Here is an 11,682-nt window from a genome sequence, read left to right on the forward strand (position 1 = left end):
AATAAACTCTTTCCTCCCCAACTGCTTCTTGGTCATGATGTTTGTGCAAGAATAGAAACCCTGACTAAGACATAGGTCTATACAAAAATCTACATTCGAATACTCATAGAAGATAATAAAAGTGCCCTTTAGTGGCTGAACAATTGAGCAAACCGGCCAATCGGTACCACTGCACTATCAGAAATGAACACAAACTACTGACACATAGCATTGGCTTGGTTGGGCTCCCAAGACAAATGACTGTGTTAAAAACAACATAGAAGGTTACGGTACTCAGGAATGCTACCTAAAGACATATGAAATTACAGATAGAGGACAAGTCAGTGGCTGCCTAGCTAGGGACAGGGCTAGAAAGCAAGTGAATGGAACTACACTATATAAACAAACATGAAAGAGCATCCTGCGGCAGTGGGACAGTCTGTACATATATGTATACGTGGAGGTTACACAATCTATCACATGGTAAGATGCTGTGGAATAACCACACACGTAGTATAATAGTGCCCATTCCCTGGCTTAGGTGTTGTACAGCAGTTAAGCAAGATATAGCTATTAGACAAGCAGGGGGAGGGAGGCCAAGATGGCTCTTAGTGGATAAAGATGCTTGCCAAAAAGCCCTGATGACCTGAGTTCAATTCCCAAGACCTACAAGGTGGAAGGAGAGAACTGACTCCTGCAAGTTGTCCTCTGACCTTCATGCATGCACCATGGTATGCACACACCTACACACGTATATGTGAAACAAATAAGCACATGTAAATATAAAGATTAAGAAAAGCATGGTGAACAGGACACAGGACCTCTTTGTAATATAACTTTATGTTTGCTAGAACTGTTTTAAAATAATAATTTCAGCTGCAGAAGGACCTAAATGGCAGATCACTTGTCTAGAGTGGATGAGGCCTGGTCTCCATGCCTAAAACAACCATCAAAAAAAAAAAGTTAAAGCAAATAGAATATCAAGTATCTTAAGTTCTCTGTTATCTTTGCAACAGTCTTAGAACACACAGTTTAGCAGCTGGGAAGAATGGGGTGAGGTTCTTAGCTCCCATCCCTTGTCTGACTGCCTGATAAGGAGGGGTCACACCCTTTCTCCAAGGCAAGTAGGATGCCTAATGCGCATAGAAACGAATTGTGATGTGAGGCAGGCTCACTCTTTAGAACATCTTGATGTCTTACAATAGGCAATTAAGAACTAAAATCAAGCCAGACTCGATTGTGCATGCCTTTAATCCAAACACTGGGAAGGCAGAAGCAGATCTCTAAAATCAAGCCAGCCTGGTCTATATAGAGTGAGTTTCAGGAAAGCCAGGACTCCATAGAGAAGTCCTGTCTCAAAACAAACAAGCAAAACAAGGAGATAAAATCAGGGACCACAGGTGTAGGTCAGTGGTAATGTGCTTAACATTTGCCAGGCCCTGAACTCAATGCCCATTTCCTGGTAATACATCCACACACACACTCAAACGCATGCCAAATAAACTCTTCCTGGCACATCCTTGATATGAAAAGGAACCTGTCAATGGTGTCTCTATGCTCCACAGTGAGCTAATGCTTCTTACTTTTGAACTGCATAACACTGGGTTGATTCTCTTTTCTCACTTCTCTACTGGGGCAGCAGGACTTGAACATTCCTACACATCCATTCAACAAAGAACATGCTGGCATGTGCCTAGAATTCCAGCACTCGGGGGCTAGAAGCAGAAGGATCTTGGGTTCAAGACCAACCTGAGCTAATAAAGAGATCCTTGGGAGAGACAGAGATGGAGACTGGGGGAGGGGAGAGAAAGACAGGGACTCCGAGTAGGGAAAGTAAGTATCCTCAGCCACCCAAGGGAAGTTCAGAAATGACTCCAACTTATTTATTTACTTATTACATTTATTTGCCTTGGCAAGTGCACATGTATGGAGGAGCTGGTTCTCACCTTTTACCACAAGGATCCTGGGAAGAAACCCATCGAGCTTGGTGTCAAGTGTCTCAACACACGGTACCATCTCAAACTTACATTTTTGAGAGAAAAGATAAAAGCACAAGAACTAGAGTCTGAGATTGCAGGTGAAGGTCAGGAGCCATGCTAGTAAAAGACCCTACTGAGGGATGAAGGGAGGGAACAATATAGAAACAATGGTGGCCATGGGAGGACTCTGGTTGAAGGGCGTGGTTGATGAGACCTCTGTAGCAGTCAGGAGAAACAGTCCCATACAAAGAGCTTCCAGCTCTCAAACTCAGTAGGGTCTGAGATTGAACTTTTTATATGAATCACCTTGTAAGCCAACCCCTACTTGATTACCAAGTTTATTTGTGTATCGTATGTATGCAGGCACATACATGTGGAAAGGTCAGAGGTCAACTTCAGGTGTCAGTCCTGGCCTTCCAACTTGTTTGTTGTTTGATGCTGGACCTTGTACATCAGGCTAGCTTACCCTTGAGCGCCCAGAAATTCTCCTTCTACCTACTGGTATTACAAATGAGAGCTATTCTAGCTTTTTGAATGGGTTCTGGGGATCAAGTTCAGGCCATGAGGTTTGTGAAGTTAGTGACTTTACCTGCTGAGTCATCTTTCAACCCACTACTAACCATACTCTTTTTTAAAAAGATTTATTTATTATGTATAAATACACTGTAGCTATCTTCAGACACATCAGATCTCATTACAGATGGTTGTGAGCCACCATGCAGTTGCTGGGATTTGAACTCAGGACCTCTAGAAGAGCAGTCAGTGCTCTTAACCACTGAGGCATCTCTCCAGCCCCCTACTAACCATATTCCTAAGATTCATGCAGTTGAGGGCCAACAGCCCTACAGGTCCTTTGTGCCTACATTATAGCTTCCAGTTTAATCCTTTCATGGGATTCCTGAGTGTGTGGCCTCTCTTGTGCCTTCTCTTGAGATCCTTTCCTTCTGTTTGTTTTGTCCTATTCTAATGTATTTTTCCTATTATATTTTATTTTATTACAGAATATTTTATTATTATGCCTTAGAAGCCTGTAATGACAAGAAGGGGGTGGACTCGGATGGGAGTGGATGTGGGGGGCGGAACTGGGAGGAGTGAACAGAAGGGGAAAACATAACTGAGATACATCATGTGAAGGGAAAAAAATTTATTTTCAATAAGAGGAAACAATATCCATGCTCAGAAACAATATAAAAGAGGCATACTACTTGACAGCTCTGTTCTGTCTTTGGTCCTAAAAATAATTGTAAGAGGGACCAGGAAGGTTTAGAGCCCAGGCCAGGAGCTGATTTCAAATCATTTTTATAGGTTTTTGAGTCAGGGTCCCATGTTGCCCAGGCTAGCTCAAGCTCTTTCATGGCCCACACTTAGCCTTGATCCTTCCTTCTCTGTCTCCCAAGTGTGAGGACTACAGACATGCTTCCCCATGCCCAGCTGCTGACTTGAAATTTTGATTCTGCGATCAATTTGCCGATCTTCCCGGCACAGTTACCAACCGTTCTTCTACCGCTTTATAAGAGAATGCCTAACGGAGTGCCTGGAACATAAGCTCTCAGCTGTTATTTTTTTTTTAGATGTTAATAAAATTTTAATAATATTGGCAAAGATCCAAATTACAAAAAGAAAATCCTCCAGAATATAGAGTATAAAAAATTTTTAGAGTTGAAATAAAAACCCATGATAAAAAACAAGCACCCTAAAAAAGGGAACAATATTTCTAGGGGGGGGAAGCTATTTTATTAAAGACACTGAGCATGTTTACTAGAAGTTAAATGAAATTAAAAACAGAGTCCACAGTGGGCACCCCCATCCACAATGGGGCACCAGGAGGATGCTGTCTGGGTGGCTGAAGGCACAAATGAGGCGTACCCCAGTGGGGCTGGCATGGACCACCTCCAGCTACAGAGTTTCCCTAAAATTCTCTTATAGAACAGGAATTAATGTACTCTGATTGTAGGATACCCTTGGAAATGAACCATGCTGGCACGGGGAAGAGTGACATGTGTCCATACAGCAGGAGAAATCTTGGCTGGTCTTTATTACTACTTTTTGTTAAGCTTCAAAGCTAGTGTGATGGTTTGTCTATGCTTGGCCCAGGGAGTGGCACTATTAGGAGGTATGGCCCTATTGGAGTTCCTCTGTCACTAGGGGTGTGGGCTTAAGACCCTAACCCTAGCTGCCTGGAAGTCAGTATTCTGCTAGCAGCCTTCAGATGAAGGTGTAGAACTCTCAGCTCCTCTTGCACCATGCCTGCCTGGATGCTGCCATGTTCCTGTCTTGATGATAATGGATTGAACCTCTGAACCTGTAAGCCAGCCCCAAATATATGTTGTCCTTCATAAGACTTTCCTGGGTCATGATGTCTGTTTACAGTAGTAAAACCTTGACTAAGACAGCTATTATTATCATTGACCAGGTGGATGGAAGGCTATCTACGAATGCATGCTGAATGATTCTGTCAAAATCAATCAAATTCAAGTAAATGGAGAATCAGAACGGTTCATCAAGACTAAAGGGTTAATCGTCATCATCACTGTCACTGATAATAAGAACTACAAGCCATAACCTGAAATCACTGCTATTGTCTGGAAAACAGAACCAAGAGATTGGGAGGGAGAGTGGGTCCTGAGGATGTAACTCAATTCAGTCATAATGGAGATTGATTCCTTTTCCGGTTTTATTTTCACAAGAGCTAATACGTCCTTCTCCTCTGCCTCCACCTTGGCTTACGGTACTCTGAATTGGATTTCTGCCACTTGATTAAGACAGATGGCTTTTTAGCCCTTGGAAAGAAACAGGTCACTGAAGTCAGCACAGGCTAATTAAAAAAAAAAAAAAAAAAAAAGCAGGTCCTGCCAGACTATTCTCATTCTCTTACTGGCAGTCAGTCACCTGCATCAGTAGATCAAAGGAATGCTGTAACCTATGTAGCCCAGCAATCTGGTCCAGCAAGGTCTTGTGATTCTCTTAGGACATCCTTATAAACAAGTAGGAAGGTGTGGTTATGGAGGCTGGGGAAAAGGGCATTGAGAGATGGTCATGTGCACCAAAAATTGATAAAGATTGCCAGGCAAGATGCACCCACCAGTACAATAGTGTCATTACTGTTCTTGAATAACCATCTGATCTCAGATTGTATTTGAGGCCTGCCACATAGGAACTAATGCCTGGCACTATCATCCTGGTCAAAAGCCCAGGTGCGGTTAGGAAGGTCATAAGCTCTAGTGGGGAACCTACAAAAACTATTTGTTCTGTTAAACGGACACCTTGTCAAACTGCCTTCTAAATATTTATGTTTACACCCATGCGTGAATATTGTTCTCAGCAAGAGAAGTTTCTGCAGCAGGCCAAAGTTAATGCAGAGTCATAACTGGTCAGCTGAGGATAAGTGACAGTTGAGCCCTAAAATGGGTCATCTACATCACACTCTGCTTTATCTCCTCTGCAGGGATCAGGGAACATGGCAGAAGACGGAGTAGAAAGAGTGTAAGAGCCGGAGGAGGGGGAGGGATGCTGTGAGATGTTTCTTATGGACCTGATATGCCTGCTGCATTTCCAGACTCACAGCAACTGTGGATTACCTGCAGAAGATCAAGCGGGTCAACATTCCATCATGGGTGGGAAAGGGGATCATGAAGCCCCACCCTCTGCTGAAGAATTATTGGCAATTGTGCCTGGGGAGGAGTGTGGTTTTTCCCCCAGGGGTGTGGCTACTGGTAGGTTGCACATGCTCTGGTGGATGTTTCTACACCCATATACATGCAAATAGAATTCATTGAAGATCATGGAATATGAAAAATGGGGAGACATGACAGTAGGAAAGGGATGTGGGGGTCTAGGGAGAGTGGAAGGGGGAGTAAGGTGTGCATGTGATCAAGATACATTATATACACCTGTGAAATGGTGAAAGAGATTTTTTTAATTCAATTGCTTGTTTTTCAAGACAGGCTCTCACTATGTAGTGCTGGCTGTCTTGGAATTCTCTCTGTAGACCAGGGTTGCCTCAAATTCAGAGATGCACCTATCTGTCTCCTCCTGCATTCTGGGACTAAAGGCACATGCCGCCACCTGAGTTCTGTTCTGTTTACCGATATCCACTAATGGCTCCCATGTTTCGCACTCCCTCCTCCTCCTTCCTGAGAGGACGACAGATTCTTGACCGGATGCATGGCAGCAGAAGGTCATCGTCTTCAAAACATGAAAACTCATCTTGTTTAAAAATACCTTTAACAGGGGCTAGAGAGATGTATAGGTGATTAAAAACACTGGCTGCTTTTCCAGGACTCAGGTTCAAATCCCAGCACCCACTGGACAGCTTGCAACTGTCTGTAACTCCAGTCCTAGGGGATAAATAATCTCTCTTTGCCTCCTTGGATACTAGACACATGTGTGGTGCTCAGGCATACATACAGGCAAAATCTCGTACAAATAAAAACTAAATAAATAAATTTTTGGAAAATAGATATATCTCTAATAAAATCTTAAGAAGGGAATGAGGGTTGGGCTGTACGCTCAAGGGTGGGTTTTGTGCTTAGCCTGTGCAAGGCCCTGAGTTTGATGCCAACACCAGAAGAAAAAGAAATCTGTCTACAGAACAGAAAACCATGAAATTTGATCACTTTACTCCTCTACTTAAAGGACAGAGAGGGACTGGGAGCATGGTCCACTGCACAAGCTTGATGACCTACAATCAATCCCTGGAAGCCCTGTAACTCGTAATTCCGGCACTTTTACATTGAAGTGTGGGTGGAGACAAGAGAATCACCTGAAGCTCCCAGGGCAGCCAACATGGAGAGGCTGAACAGTGCTGAGGCAGAAACAAGAGACCCTGCCTCTCAAACGTTATCTTCTGACTGACACACGCAGACCATGGCATGTGCAGGTACACACACACACACATGCACACATACACACACATTAATTAATAAATATTATAGTCTAAGGCAGGCTCACTCCTGAGAATATTATGATGCCTTATAATAATTAATTAATAACTAAAATCAGAGCAGGGTGGTGGTGGTGCATGTCTACAGAGTGAGTTTCTGGAAAACCACGGTCATACAGAAAAACTCTTAACTTGAAAAACCAAAACAAATAAAACCAAAATACCTAGACCAGTCTTCCTAGACTCCAATGCTCTTTGCAAAGAATCGGCCCTGTTCTCAATAACAAATTTACTTGTTTAATTATTTGGTGGTGCATTCAACAAAGTATAAACTTTCACAAAGGCACAAGTCTTATTTTTCTCACTAACCTATTACTTGCTGTCTGCTCTAGAGTTAGCACATAATATGTGCTCAGTTAATAAACTGAATAAATGATACAGATAAAGACAAAGAACCATGGTTAAATTGCCAGTGACACTGGGACTAATACACCCTTACATAAGTCTTTGATTCTTCTTGGAAGACACCAAAAAGTTTGAGCCCAAGAAAGGAGCTGAAGAGATGGCTCAGAGGTTAAGAGCACTGACCGCTCTTCCAGACAGAAGTCCTGAGCTCATTTCCCAGCAACCACATGGTGGCTCACAACCATCTATAATCTGATGCCTGTCTGAAGACAGTGATAGTGAACACATATACATAAAATAAATAACTTTTTTTAAAGACTGGCAATTCCCCTTGAATTTTATATAAAAGGGAACTAGATGCTATGTACTCTCTAAGGCTGCCTCTTTCAGAAAATTATTTTGAGCTCTAACCATGCAGTAGCATGTAGTAATATCTCATCACTCTTTGCAGCTGCAAAATATGGTTACACATATGCTGCTGTGGATATACATATGTTATGGGTATGTGTGTGATGTTTATCTGTACACTATGATTATCAACATACTGGATAAACAACTGGTTGTTTCCTGTTACCGAACTGGTTCCTCTGTTACCATAGGGCCACTTAGTAGTAGCAGCAGAACGTCTGGGTCACATGGTAGGATTCCTTAACCTATAAGGAAATGTTAAGCTCGTTGTAAAGCAGTCTTTGGTTTGACACTTCTACCAGCAGTGTGAGCTGCCTGCCTCCTGGTCAACACTGACACAGTCAGTCTTGTTTCTCCAGGGTTAATAACCTTGAGTACCCTTTCCAGCTCTTATTTGCCACTGACCTATTTTCTTGAACAACATCTTTAATGTATGGAAGTTAGGGAAAAGGCTCTTGCTCATTATAGAACCAAGTAACAACAGAGAAGGATGCGAAGAGGAGGGCACAGTCCTCCACACTAAGCCCCGCCCCATGGCACGCAGGTAACCGCATGGGTGTGGATCATCAAAGACACTTACACACTAAGCACAGAACTCCCTTCAGAAAGTTCTGATTCAATGGGCTGTTCTGAAGCATTTAACAAACGCTCAGGAGTTTTTGATGTAAGGGTTCTATAAATCGTTTCTCAAAATGTCTGTTCTGGAATGTAGTTAAGTGGGTCTTAGGGAGATACGGGGTCAGGCACACAGCTGTTATCAAGTAAGGAAGGACCTTTTGTTGAGATAGAAAGTGTGTTTGCCATAAATGGTTCTCTACCGAGAGCTAGAGTATGAAGTATAAAAGGTCTAATCTGATAACTAAAACCTACGTTGTGGCACATGCCTTTAATCCCAGCACTCAGAAGGCAGAGTCTGGCATATCTCTGTAAGATTGAATCCAACCTAGTCTACATAGAGAGTTCCAGGATAGTTCCAGGATAGCCAGAGCCACATAGTGAGACCCTGTCTTGATAAAAAAAAAAAAAAAAAAAGAAAAAAGAAAAAGAAAGAACTTTTAAATGTTAGAAACAACTGGAGTGGGGTGGGAGCTTCCAGCACTGCACACACGTGGTACACAGACACACAGACACACAGAGAGGCAGGCTGGACACACACGTACACAAAATAATAAAACAAAACCAAACACCTGTAGGACAAAATCGTAGCATAAGGCCAGAAAGAGAGTTACCAAAATCACTGTGTTGGAAAAAAAAAAAGACCTCTGTAAGTTAAGAAGAGAGTGATACAAAAGTGAAAAAGAGCAAAGACCTCTCTCTCTGTCTCTCTCTCTCTCTCTGTCTCTCTCTCTCTCTCTCCTCTCTTCTCCTCTTCTCTTTTCTTCGTAAATATATGGTCAGACAGGTGGCATGAGTCTTAACCCAAATTAAACAACAGCTATTTACTCTTAGTCAGACTTCCCTGCCTCTATTTGGAAGGTTAAAAGAGGTAGAAAAAAGAGACCATACAGTATTATTTTTTTAAAGCAGATCTTTTTATAGCACAGTGGGTCTGCCCAGTCTGTGTCTTCACAATCGCAGATCCACAGATTTAAAGTTCTTCAGCCTGTCAATAAACAAGCACCAGGCTGTGTACTGTCAAGCTTGGTAAATGGCGTGCTGCTCTGGTGACAGCACTCAGACACACCCCCTCTCCATAGTTAAATAAAAAGCCATTGATTTGAACTGGGGTAGAATCAACCGAGGCACTGTTTGCTGCAGTAATCTGCTGATCCAAGAGGGAGGGGAGCCAGCTGTTGGCAAATCCTGTGCCCTGGCAGAGACTCAGTGAGGCCAATTCGGCTGGCCAAGAATGGTGCTGCCAGGTCCCAGTTCATGGCCTCTTTCCTCCCCTTTATAAACACACGGAAAGTGTTCGGGCTCCATTCGGAAGAGTGACACCTAGGGACTTGGCTCTGACTTTGGGTCATGTAGTGAATTGAGGGGCTGGAGGACCTGAGTCTAGTTTCCCCTTGCCAATGTTACTCAGCTCACAACCACTTGTGACTCCAGCTCCATGGGGATTTGGGAGGCATCTGACCTCAAAGAGTTCCTGCCCTCACAAGCACATACCTACAAACAGGCACACAGACACATGATCAAAATAAGTACAGGTGTCTTTAAGACAGTGAATGAAGAACTTCGCTGCACCCTGAAGTACTCTCATCATGGTATGTTCCGTGTTTTGCTAGTCACAACATTACTGATTTTATTATACTTTCATGTGTACATTTTTGACTTTGGGGTGGTGCATGTGTGTGGAGGCCAGAGATCCCGGTAGGATGTCTTCTTCAGCCTCTTTCCACCCTATTTATTTACATATTTACTTACTTACTTACTTTTTAATTTGGAAATCTCTCACTGAACCTGCAGCTCACCTGTTTGGTAGGGTGGCTGGCCAGCAAACCTCGGGGTTCCCTTTATCTCTGCCTGCCCCGACTCCCTGGATTGCAGTTACAGACTCCCCAGCAAGACCAGCCTTTTAAGTGGGTGTTGGGGATCCGATTTTTCGGCTGCCTGCAAGGCTTTGCCTGATTCGCAATGTCCCCAGCTCCACTAGCATACAAGTTTTTAAAGTTTTCATTTTATGTTACTTTGTATACAGCCTAATTCCTTCCAGGTCGTCCCTAACTGGCACCGCAGTGTTTGATCAGATTATCGGCATGGGCCCTTCTGTTGAATTTACTGTGTGCCAGGTACCGAACCTTACACTCAAAACAAACTGGAGGGCAAAGTACAGGCAGGGCCTGGAAAAGGGCAAATTGGGCTTCTCAGATCTTATAGGAAGCTGCCTACTTCGCCACTGGCTGGCTGTCTCATTCTGTCTGTCTGTCTGTCTGTCTCTGTCTATCCACACACCCCACCCAGGAACAAACTGTTCTCAGAGATGGGCAATAAACAGCTCTATTGCGGGACCACTGACCTCCAGAGGACCAAGAACCAACACCTGCGCTAGGGGTGCGGTGCGCTTCTTCACCTCCAACTTGCCAGCACTCAGGAGCCACAGTTCTGCTACCTGGACCCAGTGATACCACTTTTCTACCGGGCCAATTCTCCCTTCAATCTGTCTTGAATACCTGATCCTTTCTTCCCAGGCCTTGCCAGTCTACTCAGTTTCTTAGCCAGGACTCTTTTCCCTCCTTTGAATCTTCCCTTTGTTTTAATGAATGGTTTCGTATTAAAAGCCGCCTCACATCCGACCCAAGTAGCAAGATAAGAAACAGAACAGTTATAATTTTTCTAGCCCAGCTTACTTTCCTGGACCTTTCTCCCACCCAGAAAGGGGCTCTGGGGAGCCATCTGAATCTGGTGGCTCGAGCTCCTAAGAGGGTGGAGACCAACACCGTGGGGCCTGAGATTCGGCCACACCCTGCTTCTCTGCCCCCCCCCCTCCAACCTCCCGCACCTCATCTGTCCAGCAGCTGTTTCCCCGCAGCCCTCCTGGCGGCATCCTGTCCCCAGGCTGGACTCACCGCGCACGCGCCGGATGCCCTCCGGTGTCACTCGCACCCGCTGCGCTCGGGCTGCCGGGCTCTGGGTAACTCTGTCTTCTGTGCACGCGCAGAACGCGCCCCCGCCTTTGTCAGTTACCACTCTAAGGCCAGGTTGTTTTCGGCGCGCGCTCCCTGAGTCACCCAGCGGCAGAGGGCGTTCCCAGACCGCGCCTCCTCTGGTCCGGGAAGGACAGCGTCACACCTGCAGACTCACATACCAGACTTCACCCCAAAACCAGGGCCACAGGTCGGCTCGTGGACCCTCCTGCTGGCAATGGGTTTCTTCTGTGCTGCGACCAGAAAAACTAAACTCGAGGGCTGTGTCTTAACTTACTTTCTATTGCTGCGATTAACACATGACCAGAAGCAACTTAGGGAGTGGGTGACTTCAGTGGGTGTCAGAATCACAGCCCTCTCTCAAAGGAAGTCAAGGCAGGAACTCAAGCGGGGCAGGAAGCTGGAGGCAGGAACTGAAGCAGAGACCATACAGGAATTTTGT

The 11,682-nt window shown here is 44.5% G+C and overlaps 1 protein-coding gene across 1 annotated transcript in view; it reads right to left on the bottom strand.

Annotated features, from left to right (window-relative positions):
- Positions 1 to 11,247, bottom strand: part of ARHGEF37 (Rho guanine nucleotide exchange factor 37) — a 45,358-nt gene extending 34,111 nt beyond the window's left edge. Inside the window, exon 1 of the mRNA XM_080920032.1 lies at positions 11,163 to 11,247. The gene's annotated coding sequence lies outside the window, so the exon portion shown is untranslated. The remainder of the gene's footprint in view (positions 1 to 11,162) is intronic.
- Between the last annotated feature and the right edge of the window lie 435 nt (positions 11,248 to 11,682).

The sequence above is a fragment of the Micromys minutus genome (genome assembly GCF_963924665.1).
Source record: "Micromys minutus genome assembly, chromosome: 8".
Taxonomy (NCBI): Eukaryota; Metazoa; Chordata; class Mammalia; order Rodentia; family Muridae; genus Micromys; species Micromys minutus.